This window comes from Zootoca vivipara, chromosome 8, assembly GCF_963506605.1.
Source record: "Zootoca vivipara chromosome 8, rZooViv1.1, whole genome shotgun sequence".
Classification (NCBI taxonomy): Eukaryota; Metazoa; Chordata; class Lepidosauria; order Squamata; family Lacertidae; genus Zootoca; species Zootoca vivipara.
Window position 1 is genome coordinate 22,698,207 of NC_083283.1, and position 20,600 is coordinate 22,718,806.

Sequence of the window (20,600 nt, forward strand, 5' to 3'; positions counted from 1 at the left end):
CAAAAGCTTATGTGTTAAGGTTAACACTGAGTTAGAAGCAGGCATGCAAGCGCAACTGCTGAGTTCAGGATTGTCTGAACAACTGTGGGCTGAAAGCATCTCATTTTTCCTTTACCAGTGGCTCAGACAGGTTCCTAAAGGACAGAAACGTTCTCCTTATGAGATTCTGTTCCAACAAAAGCCTGATATGAGCAACACTAAGGTTTTTGGAACCAAAATGTGGGTGGCTTCGCTTGAGGGCAAGCCAGTCCAAAGCATTCTATTGGGTTTTGAGGAAGGTCAATACAGAGTTATGTTGCTTTCTTCCAATGAGGTGATTCTTACTCAAGAGGTAGAACACACTCCTACGCCACAAGAAACATATGTTCTTGATGAATTTCCCATAGGTGCCAATGATTTTGATGATTCCTACACTGACACAAGTTGTAGTGATAATGATTCCTTTGCTGAAGGCTCTACCCCGAGTAGCTCTGACACAGGGGAGACAGTCATACACAAAGGAACTCATGCTGTTTTTAACAGACCATCATCGGATGATGAAAAAGTGCTTGAAGCACTAGATCCACTGTTTACCATTGGTATGAGTTCTCCCAAAAGTCCTGAGGGGGAGAATCTCAGTAAACAGGATTTGCACCTCTCACGCAGGTCTGAGAGGATTAGAAGAGGACCCAAGAGGTATTCTCAGGAGTTTGCCAACACAGCAATTGCAAATTTAGCTGTGCTTAGAACTCCAAAACAGGCAGCAGTCACACAGGCTAAGCCACAACAACAGGTTGTCAAACGCAACACTGTTTCTGTCAACAGAGCAACTGCTCTGGTCCCCTGGAAGCCAAAGCTGGTCAATCCAGTCTCAGAGAGTTCCACAGCAGGAAAGTCCTATTTTGTTTATGACAACTGTCTGTTCACTTCTCTTAATGATGCTCTCACATTTGCATCTTTTTCCATTTTAGGATTCAGGGGAGATGTTAGCATAAATCCTCTGCATGGCACAGATGCTGCATGTGGATGAATGTTTACTTTATGTGATTGCTGTAACTTTCCCACACAGGAGCTCAAGCTGTAACCTGATCTCCTGTCATGTGATGTTCTTTGTTCTCTTTCTACTTTCACTTTCTTCTGAACTGGAGAGTGATGGCTGAACACACACTCTCTGAATAAACGTAGATTAGCACCTACGATTGTTTGCTGTCTTCTTTACCGAAGCCAGTGGCAGTAGTAAGAATATTGGTGATTTACACCCCAATATTCCAACAATTAAGAAACGATTAACAATTAAGAAGAGACAAGAGTATAAATGCTTTAAATCAAGGGTGGTTAAAACCTTTTCAGCCCAATGACCACCTTCTCTCATGGGCTGCCTTCCACAAGCAGGCCAGACACAGTGGTAGGTGGAGCTTTTTTATATATAGGTTTTGTAAAGCCATGTTTTCAGTCCTCTGGAAAGAAAAGCAAGAGGCAGAGTAATGTAGATTATGTTTGCTCTAACTTACAGAAAAAGTTCCATTAAAACCAACTCTTTGCTTGTTCCAGGTACTGTGCACCTTGACTGGCTAGGGGCCATTGTCTGCTGCTCCACTTCAGACATCAAAATGTCTTTGACAAGTCCTGGTGGTTTTAGACATATCATTCATGAAAGTGATCTAGAGAGTGTTGCTAGTTCAGTGAAATGCTCCTGGATTAAATGGGTTATCTAAACCCATTTCAGCCAGGCTTCAGTCTTGGTTGCAAAGCCGCTACTAGAGTAACACTGGGGGACGTCTGTGGGCCCCATGGTGGCTACGCGGTGGGGTCCACACAAAGTTCTATTTTGTCTACCATGCTTTTGTCTACACATGGTTCTGTGAAAAAAGAAATATAATTTTCCTGCTGTTCCCTAAAGACTACTTTCAAGGATGCCCTTGCCCTGGCATACCCAGTATGTCAAGATGGTGGAATAAGGCATTTTCACTGGTTGTACTCAAGCTTTGGAACTGCCCTACAAAGGTGCTCATCTTGTCTCCCTCTAATGTCCTTCAGATGGATTGTATAAACCTTCCTTTTGGGGCTTTAGCCCATGAGCAATAATAGCTTTCTCACTGAATTGCTTTTAACTTAGTGTAACAAGTTTGGTTAATTTGCCTTGAATGGCTGTTTGCACTTCTTATCTTTTTAGTTAAGTGTGCAGCTTTTAGTTTTTCATTATTCTAAAGTTATTTTAATTATTGTTAGCTGCCTTGCTAACAATTAACAATTAAGAAACGATTAACAATTAAGAAGAGACAAGAGTATAAATGCTTTAAATCAAGGGTGGTTAAAACCTTTTCAGCCCAATGACCACCTTCTCTCATGGGCTGCCTTCCACAAGCAGGCCAGACACAGTGGTAGGTGGAGCTTTTTTATATATAGGTTTTGTAAAGCCATGTTTTCAGTCCTCTGGAAAGAAAAGCAAGAGGCAGAGTAATGTAGATTATGTTTGCTCTAACTTACAGAAAATGTTCCATTAAAACCAACTCTTTGCTTGTTCCAGGTACTGTGCACCTTGACTGGCTAGGGGCCATTGTCTGCTGCTCCACTTCAGACATCAAAATGTCTTTGACAAGTCCTGGTGGTTTTAGACATATCATTCATGAAAGTGATCTAGAGAGTGTTGCTAGTTCAGTGAAATGCTCCTGGATTAAATGGGTTCTCTAAACCCATTTCAGCCAGGCTTCAGTCTTGGTTGCAAAGCCGCTACTAGAGTAACACTGGGGGACGTCTGTGGGCCCCATGGTGGCTACGCGGTGGGGTCCACACAAGGTTCTATTTTGTCTACCATGCTTTTGTCTACACATGGTTCTGTGAAAAAAGAAATATAATTTTCCTGCTGTTCCCTAAAGACTACTTTCAAGGATGCCCTTGCCCTGGCATACCCAGTATGTCAAGATGGTGGAATAAGGCATTTTCACTGGTTGTACTCAAGCTTTGGAACTGCCCTACAAAGGTGCTCATCTTGTCTCCCTCTAATGTCCTTCAGATGGATTGTATAAACCTTCCTTTTGGGGCTTTAGCCCATGAGCAATAATAGCTTTCTCACTGAATTGCTTTTAACTTAGTGTAACAAGTTTGGTTAATTTGCCTTGAATGGCTGTTTGCACTTCTTATCTTTTTAGTTAAGTGTGCAGCTTTTAGTTTTTCATTATTCTAAAGTTATTTTAATTATTGTTAGCTGCCTTGCTAACAATTAACAATTAAGAAACGATTAACAATTAAGAAGAGACAAGAGTATAAATGCTTTAAATCAAGGGTGGTTAAAACCTTTTCAGCCCAATGACCACCTTCTCTCATGGGCTGCCTTCCACAAGCAGGCCAGACACAGTGGTAGGTGGAGCTTTTTTATATATAGGTTTTGTAAAGCCATGTTTTCAGTCCTCTGGAAAGAAAAGCAAGAGGCAGAGTAATGTAGATTATGTTTGCTCTAACTTACAGAAAATGTTCCATTAAAACCAACTCTTTGCTTGTTCCAGGTACTGTGCACCTTGACTGGCTAGGGGCCATTGTCTGCTGCTCCACTTCAGACATCAAAATGTCTTTGACAAGTCCTGGTGGTTTTAGACATATCATTCATGAAAGTGATCTAGAGAGTGTTGCTAGTTCAGTGAAATGCTCCTGGATTAAATGGGTTATCTAAACCCATTTCAGCCAGGCTTCAGTCTTGGTTGCAAAGCCGCTACTAGAGTAACACTGGGGGACGTCTGTGGGCCCCATGGTGGCTACGCGGTGGGGTCCACACAAGGTTCTATTTTGTCTACCATGCTTTTAAACATTTATATGAAACTACTGGAAGGTTTGGAGTACAGTTTCACCATTGTATGAATGGCACACAACTCACTCCTTACCACCTGCCTGCTCTCGGCGGGTTTACACTGAAGGAGAGGTATGCAGCTTGGGGATACTTCTGGATTCTTTGCTGTCACTTGAGCTCAGGTGGCCTCAGTGATGGCTCAGTGCCTTCCACCAGCTTCAGTTGTTGACCCAGCTGTGCCCCTATCTGGACAGGGACAGCCTAACTAGTGTTGTCTATGCTCTGGTAACCTCTGCGTTAAATTACTGCAATGTGTTATATGTAGAGCTGCCTCTGAAGACGCTTCGGAAACTTCAGCTGGAGCAGAATTCAGCAGCTAGGTTGTTCATTGGGGCAAGGCAGTTTGAGCCTATAACACAAATCGTGGCCCAACTACACTCCCTGGCAATTAGTTGCTGGGTCCAATTCAAGGTGCTGGTTTTGACCTATAAAGCCTTAAATGGCTCAGGAACACCATACCCTTAAAGACCACCTCTCTCCATATAAACCTACTCACACTTGGGTCCTCATAATCTGAGGCCCTTATTCACGCGCCTCCTCCATGAGAGGTCTGGATGGTGGCAACACAAGTATTTATTTATTACTTGTTATCTATGTGTTAGATTTATATCTCATCAAAAGATCTCAGGGCAGTTCACAAGATCTCTGTAGCTCCCTGTTCGTGGAATGCTCTCCCCAGGGAGGTTTGACTGGCACCTTCATTGTACACCTTTAGGCACCAGACCTAAAGCTGGCCATGATCAAACAGAGACATCAATGTGATATACACATTAATCTAGATGCATGTATGCACCTATCAATGTGCATACCTCCTATGCTGGATGATTATGGACAAATTTCTAAACAGTGGCACAAACAGAATTCCACTGTCATTAAATATCATAAATGTAGAAGATGGCACACACATTATCATTTCAAAGTGGCCTTTAAGAAGATTATAGTTCTGATGCATTAATAGACACAGCTAGAGATGGAACAAACTCTTTTCTGCCAGGACTGAACATATAGGCTACTTTAAATTTGTTAATGCCATATTCCTGTACTGTAATGTATTGATCACAGCAAAAAAGTATGAGGAAATATAGAATGTGTAACTATTTGCCGATTCTGAAATGCAGCTGTGCTTTTTGTCTTTGAAAATGCAGCTATGAAGTTGAAAAGAACAACCAATTCCACAGCATATGAAACAAACCGGAGTTGAGCAGGCAGTGTGTATAACTCTGACTTTGTACTTGTAAACATCCTTTCCACACTGAGCCCTCTGGGACAGTCAAAGAATTCAGTGAATGAACTACTTGAAATAAATAAAGAACACTTGACTTGGCATGCAGTACTTCTAACTGATTAAAAATAAGTATGACTGTTCTTTAGTTTTCCACTTTAAAAATGCTGTGGTAGTAGCAGTAAATTTTAATGTTATTAAAACCTTATAATCCCTGCACGCACACATAGCTTGTTAAAAATCTTTAGACCCCACCTATTTCAAGCCTGGAAATTTTATAACAATCTAGTGAATCCCAGAAAATAATGGGAGGTGCAAACTGCATGTGCCTCATTCAGAAATGTCGGCAACTGTCAGCAATTCTATTTTATGGATGCAGCTACAAATGTTTTTAAAGATAAGGATGGGTAGACTTTGCAATTTCAGGGGTTTATGAAGCCACCTCTAATTGGGCTTTACAGGTTATGAAAGTAACACAGTAGTTATTGTGAGTCCAAGTTACCATGAAAAGCATTTACCAAACCTTAAACACCTCAAAGTCCATTATAAATTTATCCTCAGAAAGGAAAGATGACCAGTACACAAAAATGAGTAAGTTTTATGGAAAGTCAACTACATTAAGCAATTGCAGGTGCAATCAGTTTAGGTGAATACTGAAGTATATTTGGTATGCCAGAAAACAAGTAATTACAGCAAACAAGTCTGGAGACATGATCAACTTGATTTAACCATTAATCACCCAAACTTTATTTATATCTGTCTGGATTAAAACTTTAAAGTAGACATTTTAAAGCCATGCAACCTAGGGAGAAGCTTTACCTACATTGCTAGCGTATGTTCATCATTGTGTCCATATGGGGGCAGTAACGTTTAAGAAAAATAATAACTGCACTATAGATACCTTAATTATTTGTTCAGAAAACTTCCTTAGGTTTTCTCAGTGAAAAATATATATATAAAGCTGTTCGTCAGAAAGAAGTAAATATAAAACATTAAGGTTATGGCCTACCAAACAGCCCTCTTTTAAAATCCCGCTGAAGAATTACATTTAAGACCACCCAGTGTCCAGCTATGTCTCCAGTGTGTATAGGATTTTCCTCTCAACAAAATATATTGGCAGTTTCACATCTTAATGTCTACCTCTGAGTTTCAGTCATGATGTTATCCTGATGAAGTATGTTCCTGGGATTAGCCACTGCTGTGTGTGTTTGCAACTGATCTATAAGGCAACATAAAAACATCACAGTAGATCAGGCATCCCCAAACTGCGGCCCTCCAGATGTTTTGGCCTACAACTCCCATGATCCCTAGCTAACAGGACCAGTGGTCAGGGATGATGGGAATTGTAGTCCAAAACATCTGGAGGACTGAAGTTTGGGGATGCCTGCAGTAGATGGTTAAGAGATTCGACCATCTTTTTTCCCAGTTCCCTCTACTTTTCCACCATGAAATACTGCCAAGTATATGAACCTGTATTGATTGGTCATGGTAAGATATAATGCATGCCTTATCAACAAGACTAAGCAAGTCCGAAACCATCAAAAACCACTGGAGTGCATATGGTGTCCCTTGAAAGCGATAGAACCAGTTATTTGAGTGCTCCATCCCAAACTGACAAGATACCATTAACGAATGGCTGGAATAAGGGCAGTGATGCAACCCGAGAATAATGTGTTCAAATCATGTACAGAGCTGTTTTTCATTTATGGAAAATACATACAATTTAACAGCTAAAATGACTAGGTATGCACATTTTATTCTAAGATAAGATTTTTCCCCCTTTCTTAACCACATTAATAGTCCTTGCCACCAGGTAAGTTAAGTTCCCATCTGAAATTTGCAAATGGGGGCCTGCTGTTTATGTAATTATATACACTGATGGGTCAATTAGCAGGATCAGGGGACTTCAAAATCAGGAGACAGTGCTCAAATCTCACCGTTTGGATTCTCGAGAGTTCAAAGGTCTATTAGCACAGAGATTGTGAGATATTTCCATATTACTTCACAATCTTAACTCAGGATTTATGTCAATTCCACATGCAAAGCCTTTAAGTCATAGAATCATACTGTTCGAAGGAACCCTGGGGATCATCTAGTCAAACCCCCTACAATGCAGGAATATGCAGCTGTCCCTTAAGGGGATCAAATCTGCAATCTTTGCATTAAGTCGTGGTGACCACTGTACCAGAAATGGAAGGAAGGAAGGAAGGAAGGAAGGAAGGAAGGAAGGAAGGAAGGAAGGAAGGAAGGAAGGAAGGAAGGAAAGTTTACTCATGGGTGTGATGAAAATGTATGATGTATTAAAAGAACCCACTAGTCAAATTTATTGGGGTGTACAACAAGCAAGGAAGGTTTATAACTAGGAGTCAACCACAGTAATTTTGTTCTGTTTTGTTTTGTTTTTAAGGTAGGGCGCAAAAAGTTTGGTTTGCATGCAAGTCAAAGACGGGAAAGATTTGTTTGCTCTAAGTCACAGAAGAGTACTATGACTAAATCACAACCTGACTTGGCTAAGACTTAGACTAATGCAGATTTCCGGTGCAGAGAAAGGAAAGGTTTATCTGTGTCAGGTTGTTAGCTCAAAGAACAGACACTGCCCTATCCAGGGCTGAAGAGGGTCAAAGCTATGGAGCATATCTGGTGATTAAGCTGATAGCTATAACTCCAGCTGACTGCCAGAAGGAACTGTAGGGTTGATTACAGATGGAAGTTGCTTAAAGACTGAAAAGATATCAGTTTTCTTCATAATTTGGAACTAATAAGGAGTTTCCTCTATGGCAGATGGATTTTCTCTGCCTACTGGAGCAGGACCTTATTTAACAGTTGTAGCTAAGTATAGTCACAGAAACAGAAAGCTGACAATTCTCTCAATTGCAAATCTGATCCAGGAATGATCTAGAATATCAAAATAACCAGTAAGATCAACTCAGTCATTCACAACCCTCTGTTCTATGAACCTGTTGTTCCATATTTGCAACCTTTGCAAATTTTTATTATAACCCTGCTCACAGTTACAAATTACATTAAAGCAAATTAAACATATGTAACTAGGATCAGGTGGTTTTTTTTGTTTTTTTGCAAGGGCCTCTCCTCTGTTTTGTTCCAGGAAAAAAACCTGGAAGCATGGTTGCTGTTTTTTAAATACTGTACAGAAGAAACCTGGGGGGGGGGGGACTACTGCACCAACCAGCAAAACAAAGAGAGAAAAGTTCTCATGAATGCCACAAATAATGTATTTCAAAGACTGACACATTTTGGAGAAGGTCTTTCATCAGGGCCATCATTAGAAATAAATGTTGTCTAGCCATCCTCTCATATAATTTCTCCAAAATGTTCTGGGATTGTACATAAATTGTTTGTGGCACTCCTAAAATACAGTATGTCAATTTTTGATGGCCAGAGATAAGATGGTTGTGAGGGTTGGGTGTTCTTACTGAGAAAAGTGTGTTTTTTACTTGCTACGTAACTTCAAAAGAGAACCTTGGTAGTCCATTTTTAAATGGTGGGCTTGTTTCCCCTTTTGATGATTTTTGTTTTCTCAAAAGTTCAGTAAGGCAGAAAAATTAGCCATGGTCATCTGCTTCTAAATTTAAGGCATGCTTTGATGACTCTAAAGATTGAAACTGCTTAGGAGTGTGAACATTTTAATATTTGATTCAGAAACCAAACTGGCTCTCTGTATCCTATAAAATTAAATTAAATACGTAGTAAGTTTATGCTGGTGAATGTTTCCTTTGGTATAAAAGTTGAAAGGATAAAGACTTGTTATCTCAACACAGCTTGAAAGACCAGGCTGTAATTCTCTATACACTTTCTTAAGAGTAAACTCAATGGGACTTCCTTTTGAATATAATAAACATATATAGAATTGTGCTGTATAAAGTAAAATACAAGGCCAAGAACCAATTGACCCCTTGTTTTGCTTCTCTGGACATTTCTGGGTCTTTCTTTCTTCACAGTGCACCATGTTAGTAGGGCATGGGATAATAAACCTCCTTTTATACAGGTTATCTTCTGGAGCACAAATTCCCAATAAAGGCCTCAACCAAGGTTAAACATTATACCAGCAGCAATGTTAACCACAGATCAGGCTAAACGGGGGTCACAGTGGATCAGCACTTACAAGTAGCTTCAAACTTGATTTCAAATGCTAAAAATGGGACCAGCAATTATCTTTAATCATTCCTAAAGTTTCTGACAACATAACATTTCACTCTAGAAGGTAGAGAATAAGAACAGATAATGAGGATCATTCCTAATTGCTTGGTGATGATTAGAAAACTGGGTGGATAATCTTCTATACCTCTATCTATATACAGCCATGTAGAAATTTTGGAAAACTAAAGCTTTTGAAAATATCTTTCAAGATCTATTTTTATTAAAAACTAACCCCACCCTGAAATACAACAGTTTATTTATTACAAAACTCAACAAAAGAAGTCCAGTTCTTTCTAAAAACATTTTGAGTTTGCCAGTTTTTGTTTACTTTTGTCTAGTTAGTGATTTCTTCCATTTTTAGTTTTTGTTTATTGCAATATATTGGAAAACTTCTTGATCTCAAAACTCCAAAAGAAAAAACCTAACCCACACTATCATAGTTTTCCTAAGTAATGACTGCAATGACCTCTCAAATCATTTCATGCAGTCTGGTTTTACAGAAAGAGGCATATCATTTTAATGCATTTCCCATTAATATGAAATTGCCTAGAACTTGAGGAGATCATCATCAGCCCCAAATGAAATAGAATTGGCCTCCACACAGTCACTTACGGACACACTGTTAAGACTGTGTTCATGGAAGACAAATTTACTTGGCTACGAATGATCGCCAAAGAAGTACAGTGGTACCTCTACTTACGAATGGAGCTCCGTCCGCCATCTTGGATGCCGTTTAGATAGGATTTTTTCTACTTACGAATTTTTAGATAGGGTTGCTTCTACTTACGAATTTTTTCTCCCAATGCGATCCTATGGGATACGACTTACAAATTTTTTCGACTTACAAATGTGTGTTCAGAAGGCATTAAATTCGTAAGTAGAGGTACCACTGTAGTAGTATTAAAAAGAAAGGAAAAACACATAATGATCTGGTGGAGGTGTCACGATATCACTAGAATACAGTGAGGAGGAAAGTATTTGATCCCCTGCTAAATTCGCCCGTTTGCCCCCTGACAAAGAAATGACCAGTCCATAATTTTAATGGTAGGTTTATTGTAGCTGTGAGAGACAGAATAACAACAGGAAAAACCCCAGAAACCCAGAAGACAAAAACCAGAGATTGATGTGCATTATGATGGTGGTGGTGGTGGTGGTGATGGTGATCATGCTGCTGGTTTTATATGTAACTGAAGTATGAATTTTGTGTAAAGCTGTTTTGATCCCATTGATTAATCTTGGTTTAGACTGCACATATTTCTATCCTGGGACCTTTGAGTGAAGGGAGGATTATAAATACTATTAATAAAATGCATAACAGGCCAGTATATGCTAACACATCTGACCTATACTGTAATAAGGAACTAAGTACTTGAACTATGAAAAGTCGCAAGGAACATGGAGCAAGCTTGCTTTCTCCTGCTCTGGAGGGTAGGACCTGAACCACTGGCTTCAAGTTCTAAGAAAGGAGATTCCAACTAAGCATCAGGAAGAACTTTCTGACAGTAAGAGCTCTTTGACAGCGATTATGATGATTATGGTAATAATGATGATGATGATGATGATATTTTTATTATTTATATGCCAAAAATCTGACTGGGTTGCCTCAGCCACTCTGGGTAGCTTCCAACAAAATATTAAAACACACGCTCCTTCAGGTATGCAGTGGAACCGACTCCCACAAAAGGTGGTGGGCTCTCCTTCATTTGAGGTTTTTAAGCAGAGGTCGGATGACCATCTGTCATGGACAGTTTAGTTGAGGCTCCTGCACTGCAGGAATCCCTTCCAACTCCAAAATTCTATGCTTCTATGGAAACTGCTACTTGCATCTAAGGAACTCATTTCATCATAGGTGAAGTTTTGATGTTTAAAAGGTAGCAACAGAATTTTGTGTGGAGGATAAATGGTAATGTTAGCCCTCTTCTTCAGCCGGCACCTGACATAACATATGATGTGCCTACCACTCCGAGGTCTTAAGGTGTTGTAGCCCAATTTGCACAATCCTCCCCCTGGGCAAATTAACATGCTAACTATGTGGCTGCACATATTAGCCTCCATATACAGCACCTCAGGTGTATGGTGGAGATGGTGTTGCTCCTTCACAACATGAAGCTTATCATTGCATGGTAACGGTCTCAGCTGGCAGCTCAGTCTTACCGACCAAGTAGACTATTGCCTACCAAAAAGCATGCCACAATGAAGTCATACAAGCCTCTGAGCTGGGAAAGCAGATTTTGTATTTTTACTACTATACATGTTCCAACAATTTGCCAACATAAATTGCAAGCTCAGCAGTTTGAACAAGTTATACATTATTAACCATAAGCAACTAGGGGGCTACGTATCATGCAATTTAAGGCAATTAGTCAAGTGCTGTCAGCAAAAGATTCACTTGAGTGCGTCCCAAGTTTCTCAGAAGATCAAAGATAGCCAGTGTTGCATTCAATCCTAACCAGATCCAGATTCACACTTTCGATTAGGTATTTATGCTGATTTCGTGACTACTGCTTTTCCAGATCTATAAGAATAAGTGTGCTTTTGTTTTTTCACTAATATTTGTTTAATTAAGTTAATTAATTACAGCTTAACTGAAGTATTTTAAACTGAAGACCTCACACAGCTTTCAAAGCAGAGTCTGTAAGCTAATCCTCTTTTTTTAAAAAAAAAACACTGGCACTGAGGATGAAGTCAATAAATTGTCAATTAATAACATGCTTACTTTGATGGCTCTTCAGTAATTTACTTTCATACCACTTCATAAATTTCTTAGTACAACTTTTGGAATTTTGAGTGCAGTACCTCTGCCATGGGAAAATTTGGTTTAAATCTGCTCTGCTGCCAATAAACCAATAAGACTAACTGGCTGATAATCCTCCCACACTGCACTGTTTAGGTATATGCAGTCAACCAGTGAAAGTTTAATTTGTTCCGCTAATGGCACAGAAAACTACTCAAAATTATTCACTGTAAGTCTAAACTTCAGCTCCCTTCTATCGTACGGACAAAATCCTAAATCATTCTGTGCTTGGTAACTGAATCTGTTTTATCTTTCTTTTGATCCAAAGCATAACAACTATAATGAGCACTACAGATAACCCAGATTGAATTGCACCTACTAGCAAAAACAATTACGATATGCAAAACGCATTGAAAGAAACTAGTATCTCCTTGGACTCATATAGCCATATATATTTTTAATTTATAAAGTGGTAACATATATTTAAATGTTGATCTTGAGCAAACAAAACATTAGGTATACCATGTGTATCAGATCAAAGTGCATTCAAATGAACTTATATGGCAAACGGAATATAATAGTAAATTAAACTTATAGTAGCAAATGTCCTTTTAAAATGTATCACTCAACACAATTGAGTCTTGAACGCTTATTTTTTTTTCATGTATCCAATTAAGAGCATATTTTAAATTGGGTTATTTTCTGTTAGTTGCAAAGTTGCATGTTTGTTTTCTGTAATCGCTAGCGTACAGAAATTTGGAAGAGATATGAATGGCACCAGGGCTTTTTTTCTAGAAAAAGAGGTGCCAAAACATGGAGGAGCACCCAGCCGAAGCTGTTGAGCTTTGGAGATCTCCCCTAAAAAAAGCTTCTCTGCTTACGCCGCCGCCGCCACCACCACCACCTGCCACGCTACACTGATCGCAGTGCCACCAGCAGCCTCTGTCGCACAGCACTGAGCGATGTGCCGACGTGCCGCAATGCTGCAGAGGTGCCGGAACTCAGTTCCAGTGAGTTACAGCTGAAAAAAAAAGATGAATGGCGCTCATTAAAAGCATTTTTTCCATAACCGAATGCTGCATATGCTACGATTTTTAGCAAAGTTAAAAATCTGCCATGTGAACTGGGAGTTGTCCCCTTCCCTTGTACCAAGACAGCAGTCATAATTAGCAGTAACATGGAGAGGGGTCCATGTCAAAACAAGGGTCACACATTGCCCATTGGTTGGTTCCAGAAAGGCCTGGGGATATCTAATGCTGTCATAGTTGTAGCAGAAATAAAAACAATTTGGGAGTCAAGTAAAACCAAGCTCTGTACAGATGTGCCACTTTCCTTTGTATATTTTGTGCACATCACTTTAAGCTCTAGATATGATCAGGCTGTTAGCAATTTCCTTGACACTGTGGTACGCTATTTCATAGGGTCAACTTGTATACGTGCTACTTGAAGAAACAGCTAGAATAATTCAAGAGGAAAATGGGGTTCAGCTGCTGGCAATAAATTGTTTTCCCCTTCTGTTTTCTCTGAAATTTTAGACAGGAATGCTCATCACTTTCCTACAGTCTTTTCTAAATCCGTTAAGGTCTTAATAATCTTTCTTATGTATAGAAATTCCATGGAGGCGCTTGCTCTATTCAGTGACATCCAATAATGAAAAAAGAGCTTAACATCCAGAGAAGATGCATACCTTACCATGCCCAGGCGGTGTCTAACTGCCCTAAAAACCCACATATAAAAGACAAGAATAGTGGGACATCCCTGAATTATCCCGCTGTTTGCTGCTGCAATCCCTTGTGAGGGGAGAGAAACTCCTGGGGAATACAAGGAGATAAGGCCCTACTCTATGATGTTTTAGCTAGATTGGTGGCTACAGAGCTGCTTCACATACTTGTCTGTTGGTGTGTTTGAGGTCCCCCCCCCCCGCTGAGTCAGATAAGGAGTTTGGTTTTTGTGGGTAGCTCATTGATTTGGATTTTGTGCTAGCTCATTAATTTGTGTAGCCAGTTGTGCCACTTTACAGAGGACAGTCCTCTATTTGAAGTGTCATGAAGCAGAACTGAAGAGTTGGAAGGGACCCCAAGCATCATCCAGGCCAACCCCTCTGAAATGCAGGAATCTCAACTAAAGCATCCATGACAGATGGCCTTCCAACTCCTGATTATGGTGCATCACCTTCTGAGGTAGCCTATTCCACTTTCAAACAGCTCTTACCACTGGAAAGTTATTCCTAATGTTTTGTAGGCAATTCCTTTCTTGTAATTTGAATCCATTGGTTCAGGTCAGACCCTCAGGAGCAGGAGAAAACAAGCTTGCTCCATCTTCCACATGACAGCCCTTCAGATATTTAAAGGTAGCCATCATATCACCTCTCAGACTTCTCCAAGCTAAACAAAGCTAATTCCCTCAGCCCGCTGCCATGAGGCTTAGTTTCCAGATTCTATCATCTACACACATTCCAGGTTGTCCATAACCTTCTTAAACTGTGGTGTCCAGAACTAGAGACAGTACTCCAGGTGGGATCTGACCAAGGCAGAATAGAGTGGTACTATTGATTCCCTTGATCTGGACACCATAGTTCTGTTGCTGCACCCTAGGATTGCGTTCACTTTTTTGATGCTGCATCACACTGCAGACTCGTGTTACTCTTGTGGTCTACTAAGACCCTTAGATCCTTTTCACATGATCCTTTTTACCTGGCAAGCCAGGGGTCCCTCATCTTATATTCATCTGCAGATTTGATGAGCACCCCCTCAATTACTTCATCCAAGTTGTTTATAAAGATGTTCAACAACAATGGGCCTAAGACAGAACCCTGCAGCACCGCACTTATACCTTTTTCCAGGATGATGAGGAACCATTAATGAGTACTCTTTGGGTTTGGCAAGTCAACCAGCTACAAATCCACCAAACAGTTACCTCATCCAGAACACATTTTACCAGCTTCTCCACAAGAGAATCATGGGGTATTTTGTCAAAAGCCTTACTGAAATCAAAATACACTATGTCCGCAGAATTCCCCTGGTCCATCAAGCTTGCAATTCTATCAAAAAAAGAAATTTGTCTGCTCAGACTTCTTTTTGAGAAACCCATATGGCTCTTAGAAATCACAGCATTCTTTTCTGAATGGTCACAGACCAACTGTTTTATTATAAGTTCTAGGACCTTTCCTTCTTGGGAGAAAAGCAATGACAAACCTAGACAGCATCTTAAAAAGCAGAGACATCACCTTGCCTACAAAGGTCCGTATAGTTAAAGCTATGGTTTTCCCAGTAGTGATGTAAGTGAGAGCTGGACCATAAAGAAGGCTGATCGCCGAAGAATTGATGCTTTTGAATTATGGTGCTGGAGGAGACTCTTGAGAGTCCCATGGACTGCAAGAAGATCAAACCTATCCATTCTTAAGGAAATCAGCCCTGAGTGCTCACTGGAAGGACAGATCGTGAAGCTGAGTCTCCAATACTTTGGCCACCTCATGAGAAGAGAAGAATCCTTGGAAAAGACCTTGATGTTGGGAAAGATGGAGGGCACTAGGAGAAGGGGATGACAGAGGACGAGATGGTTGGACAGTGTTCTCGAAGCTACGAACATGAGTTTGACCAAACTGCGGGAGGCAGTGGAAGACAGGAGTGCCTGGCGTGCTATGGTCCATGGGGTCACGAAGAGTCGGACACGACTAAACGACTAAACAACAACAACAGGACCTTTCCTGGTATAGACATCAAGCTCAGGAGTTGCCTGGGTCTTCCTTTTTACCCTTTCTGAAGATGGAGACAAAATTTGCCCATCTCCAGTGTGTAGGGACCTTACCTGTTCTCCAAGAATTCTCAAAGATTATAGACAGAGGCTCTGAGATTACAAGTTCCTTTAGTACCCTTGGATAACCTCTTTTTAATTTCCTATAATTGGATACAAGGTGTTCTGTAGTTAATGGGCAGTGAACTGAGGTGATCACAGTGCCCTCACCCTACTGCAAATAAGCCTAAGTGCATTTAATTGAAATAACTGTATATTCTTGACCACGGGACCTTCAATGAGCAAACACTGGAACTGCCATAAATCATCACTAAGAGCTTTCATCAATACTTTTAATATTTATATGTAGTATGAAACTTTATAAAGATTAGCTCCTGAATTTGCTTTTTTTCCTGTTTCCTCACTGTTCCTTTTTCCCTTTGGTAAGGACTGGTGTGTGTTTGTTTTTTTAATGTTGGCACCCTGAAATCTTGAGATGCAGTGGCAACAACTCTCCCCATTTACTCTTTGCTTCATTTCCCTCTCCTTTCTATTTGTCTCCCCATGCTGAATTGTATATCATAACTCTCTTGAAGCAGAGACCTAACCACTCATACTTAATTGTTTCATAATACAGTAACAATCACATCACCACTTCAAAAAGCTCTAAGTAAATAATTCAACTAACCAATTCCATCAGTGCAAGGACTTCCTTTTGCACAACTGACCCTCCTCCTCGCCTACATGTGCAGCCCAAATCTGCTCCAGAGGGTTGGGGAAACCCCTAAAACAGAATTAGGGGGCACATGGGCAAAGAAGAGAGAGAGAACATTATGTTGCACAAGCATAGCCTTGCACAGATGGAATATTCCCAAAGTGCTTCACTGTAGATAACCCTTAGTCAGAAAAATTCCATTAGTGCTGCCTAGAGAACAGTGAGAAGGACCTTAAGTGTGATAAGCAGATGCTCATTCATTGAGCTTTAGCCCCAGTTTGAACAGATGAGAATACAGAATACATATGAACAGCTGAAGTCTAAAAATCCATATTATCTATCTAGAAATGCTTGAATGTAACACAGTTGCTTCTGTCTTTCTACATATCCATAAAGCTCTAACACCTTTAAAGGCTGGAATTAATTGCTTTGATGTAAAAATAATAAGCACAGAGAAACTAAACCATCACGTTCCATTTCCTTCAGGGCTCTCCCTCAGGTAGAAAACACCAGAAATAATCCATAATAAATAACAGGAATGGAAATCAATGCGCTATGTCATGGAACCAAATACATTGTTCTACTTCACAAAACACCAAAAATTGTCAAAATTGCTCTACAACTCAGAACAACAAATCAAATATTCTCATTCTGCTTTGCTTGAGGAAATGGACAGACTTGGAACAGCCTGAGTACTTCCAGTCAAATTCCATGACACTGGCTCTCCGGAGATGCAAAAGGAGGGAGAAAACTTGCTTCTGAAGCAAAGACCAAACAGTTTGCCAACCACTATTTGGATAACTTCTTTGAATTGTTTTTCATTCTTCGGCTTTCCTACTTTAGGACCAATTTTCTTAAATCCCTTTGAGGAAATGATTGTATTTTGCACCACATGAAGCACGCTGTTAGATATAGAATAGGTACATATTTTCCTCAACTTGTATCATTATTAAAATAATGTGCCACAGTACAATAAAAAACATTGAACAACCTTTTTTTTTGCTCTTATATTTGGCTTTCTGGCTGCCAAAACATTGGCTCTGGATATTATCCTGGTTGCACATGTCAAAAATGACAACTCACTTGTCAAACTTAACTGTAATTGAGTTCAAGTTACTGAAGGAGTTGCTTATGTTTGTAGACAGTCACAAAGAAGAGACAAAGGAGAAGAATAATTATGTAATACGGCCAATTAAACCTTGAAGTTATATAAACTGACCAAGTTCACAACTCAGAATGTGACTAAGGAATAATGAAGCTAGTCAGTAATTAAACTGATCATGTCTCCCTGAAGACAGAAACAATAGACACCAGCTAGTAGCTGACTACTCACTGGAACATTTTCCAGCTGTTTAAAGCAAAGACTTCAGAATGCATGCATGCATCTTATTTTCCCAGGATTTCAAAGTCCACATGCAGGCTGCTGCTCAGCTATTATAAATGAGTAATTCAAGTAGGGCACGACTACATCTTGTATTAACTTAATAAAGATGTTTCACTCCAAATACATTAACATTTGTGTTTAGCCATCCCTTTTGGAGGGTCTGTTTGCCTTATACCATACTTTACTAATAGTAGGAGAAATTAAGATAAGTTATTTTTAATTCTTTATTAATTTTAGACTTAAGATTTAAAATTATTTGATAGTTTCATATGTTAAAATGCATTACCATAACAAGTGTACCATTTTCTTCTGCAAATATTATCCAATATATAAACCATCAAAAATTAGTGTGCAAGTTGGCAAATATGTGCTAAATTACTTGTTGCATGCAAACAAATTACTACATTTCAGTCAGCAGCGTAAAAAATGAATATATTATTGCTGGGCTACATTGACAAAATATTCACCATTTAAGTAAATGAGAAGCATTAATAACCAGCATGAACTTCAGCACTAAATGTGCTTTTTGAGGTCTTCAAAATGAGTGAGAAAGAGGTGGAACGGAGGGCTTCCCCCATCTGTCCAATGACTAGAAAATGTTCATGTTAGAGGGATATAAAATGTTCATACTCTCAGTCTTGTGGACTTCTTTGTTCTCTCAATGGAAATAATCAAGTATCTATTATACAATCACAGCTGGAAGGCAAATTATAACACATACAATTCATATGCACTTCTGGCGAACCAGAGCAGCACATGGAAACGCCGTTTAGCTTCCCGCTGTAGCGGTACCTATTTATCTACTTGCACTTTGACGTACTTTTGAACTGCTAGGTTGCCAGGAGCACTTCTGTAGTACGAAGTCTATGTTATAAGAACCCATCTACTTCAAAAGATATCTGGTGTAAACTAACCAAAAGATAGGAGTGAAGTACTTTGTAGCATTGACCAAAAAGCAGACAAGGGAATGTATCCAAACAGCACTGAGAATTCAGATGTGGAGGACACAATATATTTAATAGCAGACACAGAACTACTAACATTTTATCAGGTTTCCCACTCCTGTCCTAAATTTCCCACCAGTCCAAACTACAGTGGTACCTTGGAAGTTGAATGGAATCTGTTCCGGAAGTCCGTTCAACTTCCAAAACGTGTGGGAACCAAGGCGCAGCTTCCAATTGGCTGCAGGAAGCTCCTGCAGCCAATTGGAAGCCGTGGAAGTCATGGTAGACAATCGAGTTCCAAAAAACATTCGAAAACTGGAACAATCACTTCCGGTTTTCAATCGTTCGGGAGCCAAAACGTTGGACTCCCAAGGCGTTTGAAAACCAAGGTATGACTATAGTTCCCTCCCTGTCACCACTACTAGCTCATGGAGACAAGCTAAAATTGTCCTTTGCACTTGAATGGCAATAGGACCTGAAATCCTGCAGGAAGGGACTAATGAGGAAACAGGCAAGAGAACTTCTAGCTGCCATCATTTTGCAGTTCACAGTGGCTGCATCAGACTTCTCCTTCCCTGCACTTAGATAGCAAAAAGACCAGCAGTCCACAGGGGAAGGCAATAAGGAACACACAGCCATTGCCAGCAATTGAGGGAATGAAATAGCAGTGGAAAAAGCCTCAATGACCTAATGAAAGCAGCATGGGGTGGGGTGAGGTGGAGAGGATATGCTACCTCAGAGCTATGCTATTCGTTAGAGATGGTAAAAATTGCCTTAGTATAATTGCACTGTATTATTTCATATATAAAGTGCCCTGTGGGTCCTTATGTATCATGAAGCAGGATAGAAATTTGATAAATAAATCAAATAAATAAAAAGCACGACAAGGGAAGGGTTTGTACATTTCAGTGTATGGGTAGTAGACCTGTTCCTGTCAGATTATTGAGGCTACAGGCACAAAAATACAGGTACATTCCATAAAGCATAGAACTACATACACAGAACTGTAGTGCATTGAACGAACTTCCTTTGTCTATAAAACTACCACTATTCCCTGATTAACCAACAGTTGTGCCTATGGAGAAAGCTTTGGATTTGCACTATAATATGCCCCTAACATAATCTGAAACTGCAACAGGAGCAACACAGGAAATGCATTGTTTCTCACTTGCTATAGGTAGCTAGATCACAACATTTCATAACCCTAAAACTGTCACAGATTTTTATAAGCCAGCAGATGCAGAAGTGATTTGGGGCTGAACAAGGTTCTCTGAAGTATTCAAAGCCCCTTTACAGAGTAGAAAAGAAACCAGTTACACTTGTAGAAACAACTTACAGGAGATTAGACTTATTTACGTTAGCTAAACCTTTCAAATAGCTATAATTTAATTCTTATGGCTGCTATTGTTTCTAAATCAGCAAGATTTCATTTTTAAAGTACTGCATTTGCTCATATCCTTTCTGTTTCTCCTATTTAATCTTTATAAATCTGAAATGCTGAATTTGCTGTATCACAATTTCCATAGGAACAGAACATTACATCATAAATACAGAACTATGACTTCACCACAGGATCTGGCAGGAGGAGAACCTGCATAGCATCAGAAAAAACAATTTCTTCAACCCATAAAAGTATCTAATAGCAACTATGAAACTCAGACCCTAATTCAGAAACATACCACAGCAAAACATGTACTAATTCAATGACTGCTGTTGGAATGTTGTTGTCCCTTTAAAGAGGTTAAGCATGGTGTGTGTGTGTGTGTGTGTGTGTGTGTCATATCATCAGGTGCTAGTGCTATATAGTGTGAAATATCCTGGACACCAAGGGACCCAGGTGGCGCTGTGGTTAAACCACTGAGCCTAGGGCTTGCTGATCAGAAGGTCGGCG

At 39.8% G+C, this 20,600-nt stretch overlaps 1 protein-coding gene across 7 annotated transcripts in view; it reads right to left on the reverse strand.

Annotated features, from left to right (window-relative positions):
* Nucleotides 1-20,600, reverse strand: part of VPS13B (vacuolar protein sorting 13 homolog B) — a 358,159-nt gene that overhangs the window by 218,859 nt on the left and 118,700 nt on the right. The window lies entirely within an intron of this gene.